We start from the raw sequence: 24519 nt of genomic DNA, 5'->3' as shown, positions 1-24519 counted from the left end.
CAACAATATATTAAATGTTTAACATAAATACAAAGTGTTTGGTTTTTGAATGGGTCTCTGTGGTGTGCATACTGTAAGACCTTCGGTACACACACCATCAGATTATTTGACTTGTCTCTCTAACGAAGTAGGCGAGAGTCAGCAATATGTCTCATGGTCTTATCATGGCGTGTTTATCTTCTGCCATTAGGTCAGACGATAGTAATGCCACTTGCACGCTTAGAGTAGCAGATTGACAGTGACCAACTTTAAACAGATCTTGATTAATTTTCACAAACATTTATTAAAATAATAACAAGCATAAAAATTACTTAACTTGGTTCTGGAAGCTATTTACAATTGACAATCGGAAGTTCCTTTGGTATTGGTACGTTAATCTTATTCTCACATATATCTCTGATACTTGACAAAAGTGTCTATACATTTATCTTCATGGCTATGTACAGGAATATGGTAATATTATTAGGCGCAGACTGAAACTTGACTATAGACTGGTACAGACTGTTGCAGACAAATGCAGACTGATGCACACTGGTGATCAGAGGTCAGTACACTCGTTATAATACCTCGCACGTTCATGTGTCACTGCACTAGTGTGATCCGCGAGGAGAAAAGGTTCTACGTTAGCAGCAATCTCATTGGCTGCGTTACATATTAATACGCGGATCGGCGGAAGCAGAGTTTGGTCCGTCTCTATGGCAGTGCCATCTCGTAGTGCGGAGATGGACGAGCGCTGTGCCTGCGCTGTTGTGCTTAGCAGGGCGCGCTCTAGTGGGAAAGTTGTATACGCTCTGACTACGCGGAACTATGTACACAACAGTCTCTTACATTCTGCATTAGCCGTATGTTTCGTCTTTGGTTGAGCGAAGCCAGTCACTCTGCAGTGGGTGGACAGAAGTACGGGAACACCAAAAACAGAACACATTACCATGCCTAATATGGCCTAGCAACTCCGTTGCCATTAAAAACAGCTTCCACTCGTTTGGGAATGAATAAATACAGGTACTGCAGGGTTTTCAAGATTATCGTATGCTATTCTTCATGCAAAATAGTGGAAAATTCAGATAATGATGATGGATGTGGGTACCGGTCACGAACCCTTTTCTCGAAAGGGGACCACATAGTCTCAATAATTTAGAGATGTGTTCCCTGTAGTCGCCAGGGAAGATGCAATTTTCATTCTCGTGATCAAAAAGCTAGGCCTGAGCGATACGAACTGTGTGGATAGCGGCCCTGTCGTCTTGCAACACAGAATCAGCATTGCGCAAGAAATATTGTATCACGGAATGGACGTCATCAGCCAAAACAGTAACATCGTATTTGTTTGTTATGAGACCTAGAAGAGTAACCGCGTGACTTATGGAATGTCACGATACGTCTGCCCAAGTTATCACAGAACGCCCATCATATTTCAGTCCTCGGGTGCAAACTCGGCCAGAAGTTGGGGACAGGGTGAAACAAGACTCGGTAGGCCAGGTTTTCTGGCTTCGGCATCGCGTTTCCCTGTTACAGGCATTTGCAACACTGTTGATTGGTTTTGTAGGTTCTCCTTGACCTCCATTTCCCTGCTTGTGGAACGCCCTTCCTGTTGTTTTGGTGTTGACAGGGTTCGTGAGTGCGACATGCGATTCTGAAACGATTTTTACAGCTGTCGTCCCCTTATTTTTCGTCACAGTCCTCTTCTACGACTATCAACCACCATCACTCAAACCAAACTTTCTTTCGCTTTGTGAATTAGTGGATTATGTTTTTCCGCTTACCCTGTGTGCGATATAAATCTTAGACACCGTGCTTCTTGAAACACTAAACGCTTCGCCTACCTCGCTTAGGAGGGAATTTAAGGAGATGGGACCTGGATAAACTGACTAAACCAGAGGTTGTACAGAGTTTTAGGGAGAGCATAAGGGAACAATTGACAGGAATGGGGGAAAGAAATACAGTAGAAGAAGAATGGGTAGCTATGAGGAATGAAGTAGTGAAGGCAGCAGAGGATCAAGTAGGTAAAAAGACGAGGGCTAGTAGAAATCCTTGGGTAACAGAAGAAATATTGAATTTAATTGATGAAACGAGAAAATATAAAAACGCAGTAAATGAAGCAGGCAAAAAGGAATACAAACGTCTCAAAAATGAGATCGACAGGAAGTGCAAAATGGCTAAGCAGGGATGGCTAGTGGACAAATGTAAGGATGTAGAGGCTTATCTCAATAGGGGTAAGATAGATACTGCCTACAGGAAAATTAAAGAGACCTTTGGAGAAAAGAGAACCACTTGCATGAATGTCAAGAGCTCAGATGGAAACCCAGTTCTAAGCAAAGAAGGGAAAGCAGAAAGGTGGAAGGAGTATATAGAGGGTCTACACAAGGGCGATGTACTTGAGAACAATATTATGGAAATGGAAGAGGGTGTAGATGAAGATGAAATGGGAGATTCGCTACTGCGTGAAGAGTTTGACACACCACTGAAAGACCTGAGTCGAAACAAGGCCCCAGGAGTAGACAACACTCCATTGGAACTACTGACGGCCTTGGGAGGGCTAGTCCCGACAAAACTCTACCATCTAGTGAGCAAGATGTATGAGACAGGCGAAATACCATCAGACTTCAAGAAGAATATAATAATTCCAATCCCAAAGAAAGCAGGTGTTGACAGATGTGAAAATTACCGAACTATCAGTTTAATAAGTCACAGCTGCAAAACACTAACGCGAATTCTTTACAGGCGAATGGCAAACTGGTAGAAGCTGACCTAGGCGAAGATCAGTTTGGATTCCGCAGAAATGGTGGAACACGTGAGGCAATACTGATCCTACGACTTATCTTAGAAAATAGATTGAGGAAAGGCAAACCTACATTTCTAGCGTTAGTAGACTTAGAGAAACATTTTGACAATGTTGACTGGAATACTCTCTTTCAAATTCTAAAGCTAGCAGGGGTAAAATACAGGGAGCGAAAGGCTATTTACAATTTGTACAGAAACCAGATGGCAGTTATAAGAGTCGAGGGGCATGAAAGGGAAGCATTGGTTGGTAAGTGAGTGAGACAGGGTTGTAGCCCCTCCCCGATGATATTCAATCTGTATATTGAGCAAGCAGTAAAGAAAAAAAAAGAAAAATTCGGAGTAGGTATTAAAGTCCATGGAGAAGAAATAAAAACGTTGAGGTTCGCCGATGGCATTGTATTCTGTCAGTGACAGCAAAGGACTTGGAAGAGCAGTTGAACGGAATGGACAGTGTCTTGAAAGGAGGATATGAGATGAACATCAACAAAAGCAAAACGAGGATAATGGAATGTAGTCGAATTAATTCGGGTAATGCTGAGGGAATTAGATTAGGAAATGAGACACTTAAAGTAGTGAGGGAGTTTTGCTATTTGGGGAGCAAAATAACTGATGATGGTCGAAGTAGAGAGGATATAAAATGTAGACTGGCAATGGCAAGGAAAGCGTTTCTGAAGAAGAGAAATTTGTTAACATCGAGTATAGATTTAAGTGTCAGGAAGTCGTTTCTGAAAGTATTTGTATGGAGTGTAGCCATGTATGGAAGTGAAACATGGACGATAAATAGTTTGGACAAGAAGAGAATAGAAGCTTTCGAAATGTAGTGCTACAGAAGAATGCTGAAGATTAGATGGGTAGATCACATAACTAATGAGGGGGTGTTGAATAGAATTGTTGAGAAGAGGAGTTTGTGGCACAACTTGACAAGAAGAAGGGGCCGGCTGGTGGGACATATTCTGAGGCATCAGGGGATCACAAATTTAGCATTGAAGGGCAGCGTGGAGGGTAAAAATCATAGAGGGAGACCAAGAGATGAATACACTAAGCAGATTCAAAAGGATGTAGGTTGCAGTAGGTACTGGGAGATGAGGAAGCTTGCACAGGATAGAGTAGCATGGAGAGCTGCATCAAAGCAGTCTCAGGACTGAAGACAACAGCAACGACCTTGCTTACGGAAGTACCACCAATACGAGCACCACTTATACGAGCCAAAACGATTTGCCCATTCACGGTTTTACTTGCATTCGACATAATATACTCACAACTACGCAGGACACTGTTCTGACCACGTCTAACACTTGCGACGTATTGAGTTCACAGCATAGGTGCCGTTCGTGTTGAAATACAACCGCGCAACCTGTGGGCTTGCCTGGCATCTGCATTTAAGCTCAAGCATAGCGTTTCTCACGGTGTTTCCGCATTTTTGTACTTCTGTGCGCTATGTATAAATGATTCAAATACATTCATCTTTGTATTTCTGAAAGACGTACCATAATATGAAGTAACGAAAAAAAAAAATTATAGCCTGTCATATCCAATCGTAGCAAATAAATTGCAGTTACATCCAACATCCTACAGCCATTGCAAGAATGATTTCTCAAATTAAAATAAAGTACTACTGTTGCTAGTCTCTGCTTCATGGACTAGTATGGTAAAACTGGCGATCCCACTGCACTAAAACCTTGCACCACAAAACTCTCAAAAGTTTCTAAAATGTTTCAGTTTTACTACATTATGTATCATATTATATTAGGTACACTTTAATGTTGAAATGACATGTTTCGGCTGAATCAGCTTATCCTCACCTCAGATACAGAGTGAATATCAGTTGTCACCGCTATCATCTGACGTGCATCATAAAAATATCCTTTAATTTTTTTTATTATATATGCTAGTGTGATCTCAGACTGAACCCAAATTATATTTCACAAATTTGGTAACACATTTTGCTGCTATTGCAGCATTGTGTTAATCAACGGGACCATTAGATAAGGGCATCTGGTCGTTTATCCGTGAACTACAGCGTCCTGGATTACGCAAGGAGTAGCAGAAGTGCATACACTTTGGTGTGCTATTCAGGCTTGGATACTTTTACACTACTGGCCGTTAAAACTGCTACACCACGAAGTTGATGTTCTACAGACGCGAAATTTAACCGACAGGAAGAAGATGCTGTGATATGCAAATGATTAGCTTTTCAGAGCATTCACACAAATGGTTGGCGCCGGTGGCGGCACCTACAACATGCTGACATGAGGAAAGTTTCCAACCAATGTCTCATAGACAAACAGCAGTTGACCGGCGTTGCCTGGTGGAAAGTTGTTGTGATGTCACGTGTAAGGAGGGGAAATGCGTACCATCACGTTTCCGTCTTAGAAAAAGGTCGGATTGTAGCCTATCGCGATTGCGGTTTATCGTATCGCGACATTGCTGCTCGCGCTGGTCGAGATCCAATGACTGTTAGCAGAATATGGAATCGATGGGTTCAGGAGGGTAATATGGAACGCCGTGCTGGATCCCAAAGGCCTCTTATCACCAGCAGTAGAGATGACAGGCATGTTATCCGCATGGCTGTAACAGATCGTGCAGCCACGTCTCGATCCCTGAGTCAACAGATGGGGACGTTTGCAAGACAACAACCATCTGCACGAACAGTTCGACGACGCCTGCAGCGGCATGGACTATCAGCTCGGAGACCATGGCTGCGGTTACCCTTGACGCTACATCACAGGCAGGAGCGCCTGCGATGGTGTACTCAGCGACGAACCTGGGTGCTCGAATGGCAAAACGTCATTTTTTCGGATGAATCCAGGTTCTGTTTACAGCATCATGATGGTCGCATCCGTGTTTGGCGACATCGCGGTGATCGCACATTGGAAGCGTGTATTCGTCATCGCCATTCTGGCGTATCACTCGGCGCGATCATATGGGGTGCCATTGGTTACACGTCCCGGTCACCTCTTGTTCCCATTGACGGCACTTTGAACAGTGGACGTTACATTTCAGATGTGTTACTACCCGTGGCTCTACCCTTCATTCGATCCCTGCCAAACCCTACTTTTCAGCACGATAATGCACAACCGTATGTTGCAATGTTGCAGGTCCTGTACGGGCCTTTCTGGATACAGAAAATGTTCGACTGCTGCCCTGCCCAGCACAATCTCCAGATCTCTCACGAATTGGAAGGGTCTGGTCAATGGTGGCCAAGCAACTGGCTCATCACAATACGCCAGTCACTACTTTTGATGAACTGTGGTATCTACATCTGCATCTACATACATACTCCGCAAGCCACCTGACAGTGTGTGGCGGAGGGTACTTTGAGTACTTCTATCGCTTCTCCCTTCTATTCCAGTCTCGTATTGTTCATGTTGAAGCTGCATGGGCATCAAGGCCGTTATTACGGCCAGAGGTGGTTGTTCTGGGTACTGATTTCTCAGGATCTATGGACCGAAGTTGCTTGAAAATGTAATCACATGTCAGTTCTAGTATAATATAATTGTCCAATGAATACCCGTTTATCATCTGCATTTCTTCTTGGTGTAGCAATGGCCAATAGTGTAGTTAAATTCAATCATCGTATTAATTTTCACTGTAATCGTTTTAACCTCAAGCTACGCGTACAGTTGAAATGCCACAGTTTAAGAGAGTTCACTTGTCTAAAACAAATATGACTTTATGTGTATACACTGAGGAGAGGAGTGAAAATTTGTACCAAGGTTGGGAATCGAACCCATGTCGCCTGCTTACAATTCAGGTGTGTTAGCCACTAAGCCGCGTTGGCACAGCAGTTCACACAACTGCACGAATTACCATTTCTTCAGTCTGTATTCATAAAATGGTATCTGTATGAGACCAGTAAAGTCTCTGAGATTATTTCATTTTATATTTATAAGTACCTGCGTCTGGGTTTCTAGTTGGATATACTGTTTACGTTCGATGCTGTTCCAGAAGATGGAGAGCATCGGAAATCCTGTTCGTGTGTAACGGGAAATTTAAAGAAGAGGGGGGCGGCAGTGAGAATTTGGATTGAGGAGGGACGCATGCCAGGGCAATCCATGTGGATGCGCAAACTGCTATGCCAAGGTGGTTTAGTGGCCAATGCACTTGCTAGCAAGCGGGAGACCCTGATTCGGTTACTGGCCTTGGTGAAAATTTTGCTTTACTCTTTGACTCTTCAGTCTATACACATAAATTCCAGCTACATATTAATAACCTAAACTGGCCTAAGAGGCACAAAGAAGACAGTGTAATGTTGTGACAAGGGAAACAGTGATCTTGTTTTATAATTTTATCAACAGAGAACATTGCAGATTACGAATTAATTATAACAATATATGATTTCTGTTCAATTTGTTAATATTCACATCTAAAGCATAGAAACGTTGATAGTTTTCATTGGCATCTTCTTTAGTTAATACCTGTAATAGCTCCCATTCTCTCTGACTTTAGATGCGAAGAGGGCGTAGTTAGGCCCAAACTAGTGACTGTAAAATAAAATAGACTCTATTCTCTTCATAAAATTCTGAAGCCTGTGCAGAATATTCTTTATGGTTTTTAGTGCCTGATTATAAGTTTTTTTTGATGATTTTCTTCATCTGCTGAATGTTCAAATAGCGAACTACATTTGTTACATTGTTAATATTTAAGCAGATTTGCATTTTTCAAATATTTTACCTGATCTGTCTTCACTCATTTTATTTTCGAATCCTCTTTCATTATTCATTCATTATTCAAATTTTTAATTTCGTAATCTTTATCTCATATTTTATGATACGTTCTGTGACAAACATAATTTTCGTTGATCTCTTGCCAGTATAGTGTTTACTATTGAACTTTTATATTGAATACTTATATTATTTTGAGTCATCTGCCGTCTTCTGACGGGTATAATGCGGATGGCCACGAATTCCTCTCTTGTACCAACCTCTTCATCTCACAGTAGCACTTCGAACATTTGTCCTCAATTATTTGTTTTATGTATTCCAAAGTCTGTCTTCCTCGACAAATTAAGACCTATGTTTGATACTATTAGACTTCTCTTGCCAAGGATTGTCCTTTGAATCTGTGTTAGTCTGCTTTTTATTGCCTGCTTGCTTGGGTTGTTTTGCTTCTAAGTCAGAATATTTCCTTCACTTCGTCTGCTTTGTGATAGACAACTTTGATATTGAGCTTCTTACTATTCTCATTTCTGATACTTTTCGTTATATTCCTCTTCCTTCGTTTCAGTCTCAATCGATATTTTGTATTCATTACGCTATTCGTGCCATTTTAACAGATCCTGTAACTACTCTTAGTCTCCACTAAGGATAGCAACGTCATCAGTGAATAATCTTATCATCGATACTCTTCCACCCTGATTTGTAATCCCGCTCTTGAACCTTTCGTTTGTGTCCGTCACTTCCGCACTAGAAGTGAAAGGCTGCATCCTTGTCGTTCACACTTTTTAATCCAACCACTTCTTTCTTGGTCTTCCAGTCCTGTGGTTCCCGTTCTTGCAAATATTGTATGTTACCTGTCTTTCCCTATTTGTTCAGAATTTATATTTGCAACATTTTGCACTTTCGAACGCTTTTACCAGGACAACAGATCCTATGAACGTGTTGATTTTTCTTCAGACTTGCTTCCATTATCGCAACCGCAGTGTCAGAACTATCACTCTGGTGCCTTTGCTTTTCCTAAAGCCAAACTGGTTGTCATCTAAGAGATCGTGAGTTTTATCTCCCATTCCTGTATATTATCATGGCAGCAACTTGTATCCATGAGCTGTAAGGCTGATTGTCCAACAGTTTTCCCATTTATCTGCACTTGCTATCTTAGGAACTGTACGCATGATATTTTTCCGAAAGTGTGATGGTATGTCGCCAGTCTCGTAGACTGTACACACCAACTTCAAAAGTCGTTTTTTGCCATTTCCCCCAGTGATTTTCAAAATTCCAATAGAATGATATCTAGACTTTCTGGCTTATTCGATCATAAGGCTTCCAAAGGCTCTCATAAATTCTATGGCTAATACTAGATCCCCTATCCCTTTCATCTAGACACCAAATTCTTCGTCTGTCACCTCATGAGATAGTTCCCTCATAGAGGCCTTCAGCATACTCTTTCCACCTAACCGCTCTTTCTTCTGGTTTAAATGGTGGATTTCCTACTGCATCTTAATGTTGGCGGCCTTACTTTTAACATAAGTCAGGACTGTTTTTAATTTTCTATGGGCTAGAAAATTTCTTCCAACGATTATTTCTTTTTCTATTCTTTCACATTTGTCTTGCAGCCGCCTAGCGTTTCCTATTTATTTCATTCGCCAGTGATTTACACTGCTGTGTTCCTGTCTTTCCCTTCAAATATTTATACTATCTTCTTTCGTCGAACAGCTGAAGTATTTCTTCTGTAAGCCACGGTTTCTTCGCAGTCTTCTTCCTCATACCTTTGTTTGTCTCTCCAACATCTCTGATTGTTCGGTTTAGAGATGTCCATTCCTCTTCAACGGAACTCACTACTGTGTTATTCCTTATTACATTATCCACGTCTTTAGTGAACTCCAGACGCATCTCATCTTTTCGTCACCTCAGTATGCTACTATCTTGCACACCGATTCTTTCGTTTGATGCTCGTCATCTCCAGTCTACTTTACGGAATTACTAAATAGTGATCCGAGACAGAATTTACTCTTGGGTATGCCTTACACCCTAATATCTGATCATAATGGAATCCATCTACAATCTTTCCGTCTTCCCAGGCTTTTTCCACATGCTTTTCGCCCTCTTTTGATTCTTGAACAGAGGATTCACTGCTACTAACTGACATTTGTTGCAGAACTCATTTCTCTCCTCATCTCTCATTCCCACTACCAATTCCATGCCCTCCTGTAACCCTTTCTTCTACTCCTTCATCTGTAACAACGTTCCAACCATCATGATAACACTAGTCAACAGCCATTTTATATCTGGGATGTGGTACATCAACCAGTATGTATTTTGGTCTGTCGAATCCGAATACACCTTTCAAAATGTTCCAGCACGTACCATTTTTGAGTTTTTAAACGTCTTTTTATTTTTCGTATTCAGTATTTCGCTTTTTGCTGTTCTTCTGTTTTGATGTTTAATTGTGTGTTTTTGATTTGCAGAGGAGAGCTAAAATGTCTACAAATCGTCAGTAAATGGTTGGTGTGGTAGTCAAATGGTGTGAAAGAGATGCTCAGTGAGTGTTCCCTGTGAAAGATAGTGCGAACTTCTTGTGTTTAAAATTTAAACTAAGAAAAATGGCAATTAGTAAATCTCATTGCTGTCTAAACTACCCCAACAACTTTTTTTATGTGTATGGGAAATTCACTCCGAAAGTCCAAACAAAGCCAATCATTGATTTGGTTAAGAAGGCATATGAATTGTATTTTGATCAAGATAAAAATTTTGCACCTCATATTGCCTGCGTAACCTGTATTACAACCTTAACCGAGTGGTTGAAAGGAAAACGCCGAGCCACGTCATTTGCTGTTCCAATGATGTGGTGTGAGCCTAATGACCATTATTCAGACTGTTACTTCTGTCTTACAAATATTTCGCGACATTCAAGCAAAACTAGACATAAAATAAAGTATCGAAATGTATGTTCAGTGGTTGTGCCTGTGCCCCATGATGAGGGGTGGCCTGTTCCTGTCTGTAACTTGAAAGCCACGGAATCAGATATCATGCCAAGTGAGTCAGAAAGTATTGTACATATAGAAGAGTGCTACCCTTAATGTCATGACACTTCACCTCAGCTCTTTTATTGAAAGGAATTGAACGATTTGGTCCCCGATCTAAAACTTTCGAAACAGCAAGCTGATCTCTTGGGGTCGAGACTGCAACAACGGAACCTTTTAGTACCAGGGACTAATATTTCCTGTTTCAGATCACTATTTCGATATGCAGAGTTCAGTGTGTGCATGTAGAGATTTAAATGGTCTGATGATGCAATTAGGTGTACAACATAAGCCACAGGAGTGGCGTCTATTTATTGACTTCAGTAAAACCAGCTTGAAAGCAGTACTACTGCAAAATGGCAATGCATTTCCATCGGTACCTTTGGCTTACGCAGTAGACATGAAAGAAACCATGGCCTTGCTGCTAGAGGCAATCAAATATAAGGATCATGAATGGCAGCTTTGCTGTGATTTAAAAGTTGTTGCACTCCTTACAGGTTTACAGGCTAGATTCATGAAATACTGCTGCCTTCGGTACAACTGTGACATCAAAAACCACTATACAGTCAAAGACTGGCCTAAACCTCCTCTTTATACCAAGCTGGGCCTTATCAAGAACTTTGTAAAAGCTCTGGATAAAGAAGGTGAGGCTTTCAATCACTTAAAAGAAAAGTTTCCCAAATTAAGTGAGGCAAAGCTGAAAGAGGGTATATTTGTTGGACCACAAATAAGAAAATTGCTGAAAGATCCAACCTTTGATACCAAACTCACAGATACCCAGTTACCTGCTTGATCTTCTTTTGAAGCAATTGGAAGGGCTTTTTTGGTAACAGATAAGACAAAAGCTATGTTACCATTGTGAATAATCTGTTGGACAGCTATAAGAACATGGGGTGTAGAATGTCGCTTAAAATTCTCTTTTTACATTATCACCTTGATTTCTTCCCAGAAAATTTGTGAGCTGTAAGCGGTGAGCATGTTGAATTGAACGCTTTCACCAAAACATTCTTACCATGGAACACCGTTACCGAGGCCACTGGAACCCTCTGATGAGGGGTGACTACTGCTGGGGTCTTGTTAGGGAGAGTGATGAAACGGCAAACAAAATAAGAACTCCGTCGTCGCATTAAAAAAAAAAAAAAAGAACCAAAGATGATTAAAGGTTAAGAACATGTTCTGAACTAATTTGGACCTTTTATTGGCACCACGCCCAAATATACATGCAAAATAGTATTGCGTATTTTTTTACTTACTTGTGTCAATTTTCGCTATTACCATGTTTTATTCTGCTGTGTATGTAGGAAATGTGACGTCATAGAGAAAAACTTATTTTACCAGTGTATTCAGAACACGAAAATAAGGTAAATCCACCCACTTACAAAGAAGATGCAGAAAAAAGTTTAAATTTGTTAACTACTGTTACTAGTTTTTCAGCTTCCTTTACATACAGAATTACCACTTCAAACTCCTGATATATAGACTTATATATAAACAAACTCTCTCTTCATCTTGTGGCTGCGACATCAGCGTATATACCTGAACTATTGTTGTCAACATAGATTTGCCATCGATTCTGATGAGAACAACCACATTACTGAACTAATCACAGTAATGCACTCTCTGTACTAAAATTCTATTCGTAATTCATAATTCTCGTTACACCTCTATCTGCGACTGTTGATATAGCTCTATATTGGTTGGACCACAAATCACAGTTTTCTTTCTATATAACTTCCTTGAATCCTATTAGATCTAGACTGTGCCTCAAAATTTTCCTTTTAGATTTTCTGGCTTTTATACCAAATTCAGTGTTCAGGTATTTCATACCCTGACTAGAGGAATGTTATGCTGTTGTTCACTATTGCATCTCCCACTTGGAAGTCCCCTCCTGGAGATCTAAATGGGGACTAATCCGGGGAAACGTTTGGCAATAGAGAGATCATCATGACAATTTATTCAATTACAGGCCACATGTCTTTTTTATACACTTTATGTATCTTTACTACAGTGGTTTCCATTTCCTTCTGCATCATCATCGCTGATTCATCTGCCTTTTAGGTGCCAGTTTAGGCTCAAAACTCTTTTGATAGTGGATTATGAGTAACTCAAGCCAAAATTTTGGAGAATTTTAAAATTTTACTTTATGTTATTTCAAATGATTAAAAGATATGTGTCCTGTTTGATGTTGTAGACAATTATAAATTCATTCTGTTATTAATCCCAGATACCTAAGCGGTCTATGTATTGACACATAACTCAAGCCAGTTTGAATAATAATTTGAAATTTTTGATATGAATATCTATAAAAGGTTAAAAGATCATCTGTGTTTCCATAGGTCTGTTGAATATCATAATGGAATAAATTTTCATATAAACTCACATCGTAATCTTAGGTTAAGTAATAATTATGAATTACTAAATAAGATAAGTAGATAGATAAAGAATAAAAAGCATTATTACCAATTGAACCAACAGTACAATTAGTAAAACTAGCCCAAAGAATTTTATTTTTATTCTGTAACTGGCATTAAGACAGCTAATCTTTAAGTTCTCGGATGTGCTGATAGCGGAAATGTTAATGAGAATGCAAGATCAGTTCTCCTTTTGAAGTTATGATGACTTTTGTTGGCGTTTTCCCATGGAGCAAGGTCACTGAATCGCTACTGCTTTGCGTGGTGTTTGTAGTTTTCTGATGGTGATTCCCTGATTGGTATCTAGCAGTAATCGGCTAACACTTATGCACCCCACTTTCGCTGGTATCCAATTTCCATGTCCCAATTTTGTTGACGGAAACGTTCTCTGTGCTCATCGGTTTCAGCATCATAGTTACCAGCAAATAAATTGAAGTGGGAATCTAGGAAATGTAACTTTATCGACATATCTTACACATCAGTCTATCGTAGCACTGCAGAAGGTTTAACACAAGATCCTTATAGTTTTCTGTCCTGTTGTTTCCTAAATAGTTTGTTGACACTTGAACAAGTGTGCCCCAAGCTAACTTTTCGTCACACCTCAGGTTGGTGTTGAAATGTTCCTCTCTGTACAGTTACGCTTCTAGGGACTCAGAGAAATTCCCCTTTCATTTTCAGCTAATTAAGATGTGAAAACTCACGCACAATAGAGAAATTATTTCCCAGTTTTATCCACAGTCTTAAAGAAGTTTTTCATTAGGGCAAATTTTATGTGAACAGCATGGAGAATTATGTTCTGATGTTTTTCATTAGGGCAATTTTTATGTGAACAGCATGGAGAGTTATGTTCTTGGATTCGAAAACTGCTTTATGCATAACATTGTGGGATAATGGTTCAAACGATTGACGTTTGGGCCAATCTTTTTTTTATCTTTATAGCGAAGCACTTTGGCATGGCTATCTCAGAGGGACAGGAAGCGGCAGAAGTTGGTATAACCATGTTTTAGCCCAAGTAATATGTTCATGACTTTCAGATCCCCAGAAATCTGCTATTTAAACTTGTCATAGTTCAATTTCAAGAATAACTGTTTCATGCCATCATATGTTTCTATAATTTAAGGTGCATACCCAGTCCGAATCGATGGTAACAAGCACATTGCCATTATGAAGTGGCGCACACTTGAGACTTTGGAGGAGTCGATAAACAACCTCCACTGATCACTTTTATTATCAATTCCCATAGCTGCTATAAGTCTCCGTACATCACAACAAAATATGAAGTTCTTTCCACTTTCGAAAAATGGAAGGAAAGGCATATGGCGATTATGAAACGCAGTCAAATTTACCACTGTTGTAATCTTCACATCAAAAATCCAGCTTCATATCTTAGCAATTCCAGACATCCCGCTAGGTCATTAATTTCAAATCTCGTTATTTTGTGAATCGTTACACACAGACTCAGGATCTTTCGGTGAACTGTGTTTTGAAGATGATGGTGCGGCACTAGTTTCACTACTGCCCTCATCAACATCACATTCAGATGGGGTAGGAATAGGCAGTCCATCTCCATGAGGCACTGGTCGCATGGCTGACGGTATGTTAGGATATGTCAAGGAAGGCGTTTTCTTCTTTGAAATACTATGTGTTAATGGAGTCGTCATACAGAAGTAACACCCATTCACGTGGTATGATGGTTCTCGCCAGAGCTTGGGTATAGCGAAGCCCATGGAAAACCTTTTACAATACAACCACAAATGATGACTCGAGACACAAGATATGCAACATACATGAGGATATCAGGGCTTGTCCTACTCGTCGATGTCACAGCCTCAGCGTAGCCTGTACGCCTTTCTAATATATGGCGTTATTGGCCTCCTTTGCTATTTCAGTGTAGCTTCTCAGCAAATGTCAAAAAATGTCAGCGCTGCTTACACCTTTGCGAGACATATTGGATTATATTAACTACGATGAACAAAAACGCTAACTGCACTTCAGTAACACGTTCTTACAGCACACAAACAGATCACTAACTTGTAACACACTGAAGACTAAACTTAAATGAAACATGCTCCACACCTCCTTTCCTCTTCCCATCCCAATTGTTGCTATGAACAGAAGCTAAAAGTAGCGACAGAATACACATCGCTGTAACACATCAGATGAATTCGCCACTGCCAATTATGACGAACATCAGCTGTAGAATGGAATGACGACGATGAAAATTTGTGCTGCACTGGGGCACAAACATGGATTTCCCGCTTATAGCAAGTGCTTGCCTTACCATTTGGCTATCCATCAGACCCAAATGTATGGTTGACGACATTTGATATATAATCCCATCAATGTTTTCTTTATTTCCAAGATTAACAATATTATACGAAGAGCAAAAATAGCTGAGCATAACTGTCTGAGAAGGACAGTAATATTCTTCTTTCAGTTGAAGCTTTTGTGTACGTATACACCAAAAAAGTTGGAGCATCTACCCTATTTGCTGACTCCTTTTCATGTGCTACATCAGTTATTGCTATGTGTCTACCTGTTGAGAACTAAATACAGTGTTCTTATTCAAAATTTAGACAGAGTCTATTTTCTCTAAATCAGTTGAGAATTCTTTGGAAAACATTATTTTGAATCTCATCTGTTGCATTCTTTCTAATGGGAGTTATTATAATGCTAGCTGGTCCCAGTCACTCAGAGGTGTGGCTCAGCCTAGATAACTGGAAAGAAAGAAAACATAAAGTACACTTTTTAATATTATATATATATATATATATATAAATTTGTTCAACCTCCTCCCCTCCCCCCCCCCCCCCATCTCTGACTCTGAGCCATGTTTATCAGTACTGCAGATTAAGATTTTGTAGTAGTACTCTGCTCATAACCTGATAAGCCATAAATACAAATTTCCTGTTGGCTAACTATCTCTCTCTCTCTCTCTCTCTCTCTCTCTCTCTCTCTCTCTCTCTCTCTCTCTCTCTATATATATATATATATATATATATATATATATATATATATGATCTTCATCTAAATGTATTTGAAGTAAATAAGTCAAGCAATTTTAGAAATTTTAGTAATGGCATTTCCCCTTTATATATTACATATTTTTATATATTATATATATATATGTAAAATGTATGTATTTCAAAAGTATATGTTTAAAAATATATACATAAAATGTCACACATATTTGAATGCTACATGGTCTCAAAATTTGGAAGTAATCACTGCAGAACTTTCAGAGAATTAGGTCGTTGTACATATGTACATTTACATTGTTATATAGATTTGCCTTACATTTGTTACACATTTGTTTGTGTATTACAGTGACTTGGCCACCTGGTAGTTATACTGCATAAAAATATGTGCATATTGAATTCAATGTTATGTTAAAATTTCACAGTATTTGGTGAATAGCTTTCAGAGATTTGCGATTTTGTCCAAAGCAAATATTTACGTTATTATTGACATAGATGTAAATGTTAGTATGTATAAAACTGCATACGTCTCAAAGTTCTTCACCAATTACTTTGAAATTTTGACATAACACTGCACTCAAATGCATATGTCTTTATATATCTACTGGGTTGGCAACTCAGTAGATATTTAAACACACAGACCCACACCCACCCACACACATAATCACATTTCATTTGCTCAAAATCCTAAATCTCCGAAAGTTCCCCACCAGTTTCTTTGAAATTGTGACAGTATTTAATATGGGCTTGGGTGTGTTCTTATATACCCAGTGGAGTACAATATAGAACGTAAACGTGTATCCATATTTTTATTTAACTATTGTTCACTCATTAACAATGTTACATGGTTGCTTTCAATTCTATTATGTATCGTGGTCCTTACCATTTCATATTTCCATATAGACACTAGCATTAGCAACTCACCATTGCAGTCAGAGTGCACTGTTGCTAACAGACTGTTGCAACGTGTCATTTGGTTTCCACGCTCACTATTTCCTAATGACTGCTTCTAATACGGCCAAAACACTAGCATACCCTTTCTCTTTCAAATATCTCCAGAGAAAAAAAATCCAGTGGTGTCAAGTCTAGTGACTGCAACTTTTCCCTCGAAACTCCAGGAACTGGTTATTCTTCCACCCACTGTAATGATGACTCAGCAAACTCTATTCTAACATCACAGTGATCTGGTGACAATGCTTGGACGAACAGAGCCGTATGCTAAATCGGTATCCCTCTGATGTCGGCTCGAGGACTTCGTGGGGCTTTGCGCAAACGCCACAACAGCGCTTGGTCTAACCCTTCAGCGACAACTTTCTGTGAGGGCGAAGCACCCCTTTCATAAGTAACAGATCCTGCACGCAACAAATTCGCATGCAGTCTCTTTAGTGTTTTCACGTCCAGAACCGTGCGTCTGTCCCTCTCCAGTCTCTACCACTACATGCGATTGCCATTCTTCCATACCAGCTGCAATCCGATCACGGTCAGAAATGTGTAGTCTCTGAGCCGTCTTCACTTAATTCGCGGTTAGAGCTGCAACAAACAAGAGATACGTAACAATTAGATAATGACATAGAACAGAGCATTATATGATTGTAGAGTGACTTTACAGAAAGAAGTTGCAATCATTCTTGGGACTTATTAACTGTTACCGTCAGTTCATAAAAGGATTTGCAGGTATTGCCAGACTGTTGACGCAATTGCTAAAAAGGGTACTAAATCTGTGTGATCAGAAGAGTGCCAGCACGCTTTTGTGGAGCTAAAAGAAGCTTCAACGCCACTCCGATGTTGGTATTTCTGGATTTTAATACAGAATTTGCTATGTCATGCGATGCATTTGGCTGCGTGTTGTCACAAGAGGTAGAAGGTGTACAAAATTCGGTTGCTTACTCATCAAGGCAACTAAATTCCGCAGAAAGAAATTATCCCATAATGGAAAAAGGGATGTTGAGCCATAATTATGGAATCACTTATTTCAAATGTTATCTGTTCGGTAAAAAGTTTATAGTAATAACAAATCATGCGGCATTAAAATGGTTGTCACTGTTAAAGGATCCTTCCGGTAGGTTGACACGATGGGCAGTAAGACTAAGCGAATTTGATTTCGAAGTTATGCATAAAACATGGAAGAAGCACGGAAATGCAGATGGCTTAAGTAGAAAAGTAGCAGCGTTACACATTGGGGGTAATAATGAGCATAAGGAATGGCAAGCTGGACAAAGAGCGGATGCCAAATGTAAGCAGTATTTTGAGCAGTCACAGTTTTGAATGCAGGGTGGGTTGTTATACAGAGAAACCAAGTTGAGACAGCGGGTAGTGGAACAGCGAAGCTAAGGAATATGGTGGTACAAGAAGCTCATGATCACATATTAGCGGGTCACAGATTTGCAGATCGACCGACAGAACAAAGGCGGAAAGGTATTGCTGGAGTAATAGGCTGACAGATGCAAATCAGTATGTGTGGAATTGCATGCATGTCGCAGAAGTATAATAAGTATATACTATCATAAAGCATTTTTCACAGCACATAGAAATGATCGCAATGCCAGACCAGCACACAGCAACAGTGACACAAGCATTTGTGAATAATTCGATATTGAAGTTTGGACTGTGTGAAACAATAATAACAGACCAGGGAACTTCCTGTCAGATCTACTCAAGAAACTGTGTAGGTTACTGAATGTGAAGAAGTTAAGGAAGAGTCCTCTCCATCTACAGGCTAATGCAAGAACTGGAAGAGTGTCATGGGACAATCGGGAAGATGGTTGGATTCTACATTGCCTCTCATCACACCAACTGGGATATCTATGTAATGTACGCTGTCTCCGCCTACAACTCAAGGCAGCATACGAATACAGGATTTCGGCCATATAAAAGAGTATATGATCGTAAAATGCCATCATTGTTCGACATATTGAAAGCAAAGAAAGGGATGACTGGACAGTCTGTTAAAGAATTTACCAAAGCGATTAGGGACTTTTGGAATAGACTACAGAGGGCAAATACACGAACAATGGAGAAACAGAAAGAGGCTGTGAGCAATACGACAAGTATGCCACAGTATAATGTTGGTCAGTGGTGATGCTGTGAGCTTCGTATACGCCGAAGGGAAATTCTAAAAACTTTTTTGCAAAGTATCAGGGGCCATAGAATGTGGTAGAGACTACGTCGCCAGTAAATATTATGATTCCGTTTTCGATGGAGTCTGGAAGTTATTCCAGGAATAGGAGATATTGACCAGAAATCGAGAGTGAGCAGAAAGGTATAGGAAAATAAACAAGAGGTTTTAAATGAAACGATGATGAGGAACCTGTATGGATTAAGGCCTAGTAGATAGTCATTTAATATTTTTTGTAGGTTAGGTATAGATTTAGTTCAATTAGTATAAGCAGCTATGGAGCTACAATGAATTTAAGGGGGAGGAAAGTAATAGGTATTTCTGCCTGTAGATGAGGTTTCGATAAGGAGGTATTAGATAACACACAACTACTGTGACACTGCCTAGGGCGGTAATGCGGTATGCCAGAGTGATCAGGGAACTACAAAACAAGGTACAAGTCTTAGCTAGGGAAGTAGTAATGACAAAATGATTGCAGTACGTAGAAGACAGTGTTTCGGAAGCATGAGGGAAAGTGATTGAACTACAAGAGGCTATGCAGTAGGCAGTAAGAGGCCAGCAAGAGATAAATTTGCTGTAAACAAAGCACTACTTAGAGAGTCTAAGGAAAGTTCAGGAAGAACTACCTCTGGAGTTGAGGTTGGATTTACAGCCCGAGCTACCACACCGGAATTTGTTTGACAAGAAGCAGCTATAGTTTTAAATCATTATAGCTGAAATCGTAGTTATTTGCGTATACATGGTGGGTTACTGCGGGCGTTTGATTGTTTTCCTCTACTTTATCGAATTTACACATCTTTAGTACATTAAAACTCACATTGGTTAACTTTTGTCCTTTTCTTTCACTTCATCTACTTCAAGAACATACTGTATATTCCGTATTCCTAGAACATTAACTTCACATAATTCGCTATTGGAGCCATTTCAAAATAGGTAAAAAATTAAATTTCAAAAGTTAACTCATGATGCATATACATTTTCGTCACTATTAAAGTAAAAACTATATGACTTTCTACAGTACTGTTTTAAGAATTTTGATAATTTGCTTGTCCTAATAGAAATTGTTTTGTAAAAAATTTTGCTTGACAACAATGTTTTCAAAACGATTCTTTTTTTATATTAACGCGTGTTTACTCAGAAAATAATTATAATTGTGAAACCTTCAAAAAACTAAATTTGTGTGTCATTGAGAAGCCTTAGAAGATATTTCATTTTCGTAGGGTTGCTGCATAAATTGTTTAACACATTTCTTATCCCATTTATCAATGACGTATCAGGTTCAATTCCATTACAATTGTGACTATGAAAATGTTATAATCGTGGATGAACAAAGCTTTCAGTCACATATAAATCTGTATATTATTGCAGATCTGGCTAGATTTCAGTTACATTATGCCATCATCAACGCTAAAAGTAATTTGAACTTTATTTACCAGGAAGCATTTAGGTGTTTCCCACTTCAAATATTATAAGTTAAGACAAACAAGTCGTTTAGTAGCGATTAATTCAGACCTAGAAAGCTTGCATGTGCACTTGTTGCTAAAATAACTTTGACACGCCCATAACGCAGTTCTCACTAGGGATTCTGTTCACAATTGTACACAGCCAGTCACAGCGTCCATTATATTAACTTCAGGTGCCCCTGTACTTGGTGCCATTTCATTACAAATTGCAACATACACTGAATCCACACAAAATATGTAAACTCAAAATATAAATTATTACACTGATATTATTGATACATTATTAAAAATCTAAATTTGATAACAAGAACCAAATTGAAATATTACAGAAGTGGAGTATAGAAAAAGCATTGCTTTCTGTATCATGAAACAAGTAAACCAAGCTTTACACGTTTGATGCAAAAGAGGCTATGAATAAATGTTTTAAAAATCGCTGTCACATACTATTTAAAACAAATACGTTTTTCCACTTATCAGAAATTCTGCCTGTTAACACAACTCATAATGAACCCACTGGGTTACAGTGTCATAGTGCTATGAAGAAATGACACGTGCCAGAGCGCATAATAAAGGGCTAGTTGACAACTTCAACATTAGTTCAATGATATTAACATTGCAGTTGAAGCTGTTGCGTAGAGTTTGGGAAAAAAAATAATACAATATTCGTCAGTGGCAACTTATTCTCACTTGAAAAACTAACGAACGCTACTATATAAGGAGGAAGATAGAATGTGAACACATTTACTTTTCCTCATTCCGAACAAACCCCTCGCTAATACCTGCTTGTACTGCCTCACTTCTCTCACCTCAGCGTTTATCAAGGTCTTTGACTCCATCTTCTCCTTTCAGATCCACCGACATCGGCTCAAACATCATGTGGTTCCTATTACCCCGTTTGGCTTCCATCCTTCCTTCTCTGTTGACGATCAACTCCTGTGCCTCACGTACCTCCTATTCCAACAGCTCAACAACCGTAAATACTACATCATTATCTCCCTTGACTTGGAGGAAGCAGATGACCACATATTGCATTCCAGTCTCATTTTCAAACTCCAAACTTATGCATTTTCAATAAACTATGACCACCTTCTTGGATCCTTCCTACCCAACCACCCAGCCCACACCTTCTACCCCACTGCATGATTTCCCGAAGGTTCCATTTTCCCTTGTCTCCTTACCTCCCATACACTGCCAACATGCCAAAACCACCTCCTCCGCCCACCTTCTTCAGTATGGTGATGACATCACTTTCTCCAGCCTCTATCGTACGCTTCAGAAATCGCAACGATCCCTCAAACTCCACCGTAATCAGTCTACCTCCAGGTGTACCCAATGGCTCCATAAGATTAACCCCTCCAAAACGCCAACAATAATTATAGGATGCACCACCTGCACCTTCCGTCACCACGACTTCTGTCTCACTATTTCCGATCATCCTACTCAGCTATCTAACTCACTAAAATACCTTGGGCTAACTTTCCACTGACAACTGATGTGGAAAACTAACCTACTCCATCTAACAGAAAGCCCACAACAGACTGAAAGTACTAAACCTGCTAACCAGTTGTGCATGCAGACGACACCCCTCCAAGGTCCTCACACAAACAAATCCCTGATTTACCACGTCCTCTGCTACGCAAATGTTGCATGGATGTTTGCACCATGCAAGTTCTATAAGTCTCTTCACATCCTCGAATGTCAGACTTATCTGTCTCACTATCCATATCTGCTTACTTTCCAACAATCATCCTTTACCAAATCATCATATTCCGATTTCTCCTCACTCACATTGGACACCTACAAAGCACTTGTGCCATGCCCAAACTCGACTGCAACAATCCTATTGTGTCCCCTCGCCTTTCCAATCCTAGTGTGTTGCCGCACCTCAACCTACACGTCCCACTGTACCCTCCAACTGCCCACCATCCACGTCTTCTCCCAAAGAAATTTCAACTGTCGGTCCTGGACTACAAAGTCCACCTAACATACACCCAGTTTACCAACACTGAATCTACTCCATTCTATCCACAATCCCAAGGGCTCCCTCCTCAACCTCTTCCAATATCACACCTCTTTGTCTTCTACATCCCTGTCGCTCCTCACTCCCTTTTCCTTTCAGGTTTCTAGATTCCAGTAAGGCCCATGGTCTAGGGGTAGCGTCTTTGATTCATAATCAAAACGTCTTCGGTCCTGGGTTCGATCCCCACGACTGCCTAAATTTTGATAAATAATCAGCATTGGTGGCCGAAGACTTCCGGCATAAGAAGTCAGCCTCTTTCTGCCAACGGCCTTGTCAAAGAGGGCGGAGGAGCGGATAGAGGTTCAGGGCACTCTCTTGTCCTAGGGGTGGGAAGTTGCCCCTAAAGGCGGAAGAATCAGCGATGATCAACGACATGAGGATGCAGAAGGCAATGGAAACCACTGCATTAAAGACACGTAACGTGTGTCCACAGGACATGTGGCCTGTATTTGAAGAAGTGTCATGATGATCTCTCCATTGGCAAAAGATTCCGGAATAGTCCCCCATTCGGATCTCTTGGAGGGGACTGCCAAGGGGGAGGTTACCATGAGAAAAAGATTGAATAATCAACGAAAGGATAACGTTCTACGAGTCGGGGCGTGGAATGTCAGAAGCTTGAACGTGGTAGGGAAACTAGAAAATCTGAAATGGGAAATGCAAAGGCTCAATCTAGATATAGTAGGGGTCAGTGAAGTGAAGTGGAAGGAAGACAAGGATTTCTGGTCAGATGAGTATTGGGTAATATCAACAGCAGCAGAAAATGGTATAACAGGTGTAGGATTCGATATGAATAGGACAGAGGGTGTGTTACTGTGAACAGTTCAGTGACTGGGTTGTTCTAATCAGAATCGACAGCAGACAAACACCGACAACCATAGTTCAGGTATACATGCCGACGTCGCAAGCTGAACAGATAGAGAAAGTGTATGAGTATATTGAAAGGGTAATGCAGTATGTAAAGGGGGACGAAAATCTAATAGTCATGGGCGACTGAAATGCAGTTGTAGGGGTAGGAGTAGAAGAAAAGGTTACAGGAGAATATGGGCTTGGGACAAGGAATGAAAGAGGAGAGAGACTAATTGAGTTCTGTAACAAGTTTCAGCTATTATTAGCGAATACCTTGTTCAAGAATCACAAGAGGAGGAGGTATACTTGGAAAAGGTCGGGAGATACGGGAAGATTTCAATTAGATTACATCATGGTGAGACAGAGATTCCGAAATCAGATACTGGATTGTAAGGCGTACCCAGGAGCAGATATAGACTCAGATCACAATATAGTAGTGATAAAGAGTAGGCTGAAGTTCAAGACATTAGTCAGGAAGAATCAATAGGCAAAGAAGTGGGATATGGAAGTACTAAGGAATGACGAGATACGTTTGAAGTTCTCTAACGCTATAGATACAGCAATAAGGAATAGCGCAGTAGGCAGTACAGTTGAAGAAAATGGACATATCTAAAAAGGGCCATCACAGAAGTTGGGAAGGAAAACATAGGTTCAAAGAAGGTAGCTGCGAAGAAACCATGGGTAACAGAAGAAATAATTCAGTTGATTGATGAAAGGAGGAAGTACAAACATGTTCCGGGAAAATCAGGAATACAGAAATACAAGTCGCTGAGGAATGAAATAAATAGGAAGTGCTGGGAAGTTAAGACGAAATGGCTACAGGAAAAATGTGAAGACATCGAAAAAGATATGATTGTCGGAAGGACAGACTCAGCATACAGGAAAGTCAAAACAACCTTTGGTGACATTAAAAGCAACGGTGGTAACATTAAGAGTGCAACGGGAATTCCACTGTTAAATGCAGAGGAGAGAGCAGATAGGTGGAAAGAATACATTGAAAGCCTCTATGAGGGTGAAGATTTGTCTGATGTGATAGAAGAAGAAACAGGAGTCGATTTAGAAGAGATAGGGGATCCAGTATTAGAATCGGAATTTAAAAGAGCTGTGGAGGACTTACGGTCAAATAAGGCAGAAGGGATAGATTACATTCCATCAGAATTTCTAAAATCATTGGGGGAAGTGGCAACAAAACGACTATTCATGCTGGTGTGTAGAATATATGAGTCTGGC

The 24519-nt window shown here is 39.9% G+C and overlaps 1 protein-coding gene across 1 annotated transcript in view; it reads left to right on the top strand.

Moving 5' to 3' along the window:
* The window catches only part of LOC124546025 (brachyurin-like), a 184638-nt gene that overhangs the window by 55874 nt on the left and 104245 nt on the right, over nucleotides 1-24519 (top strand). The gene's annotated exons all lie outside the window — the stretch shown is intronic.

Source organism: Schistocerca americana, chromosome 8, assembly GCF_021461395.2.
Source record: "Schistocerca americana isolate TAMUIC-IGC-003095 chromosome 8, iqSchAmer2.1, whole genome shotgun sequence".
NCBI classification, from domain to species: domain Eukaryota; kingdom Metazoa; phylum Arthropoda; class Insecta; order Orthoptera; family Acrididae; genus Schistocerca; species Schistocerca americana.
Note: the sequence above shows the minus strand (reverse complement) of the source record. Positions and strands in the feature narration are given on the sequence as shown.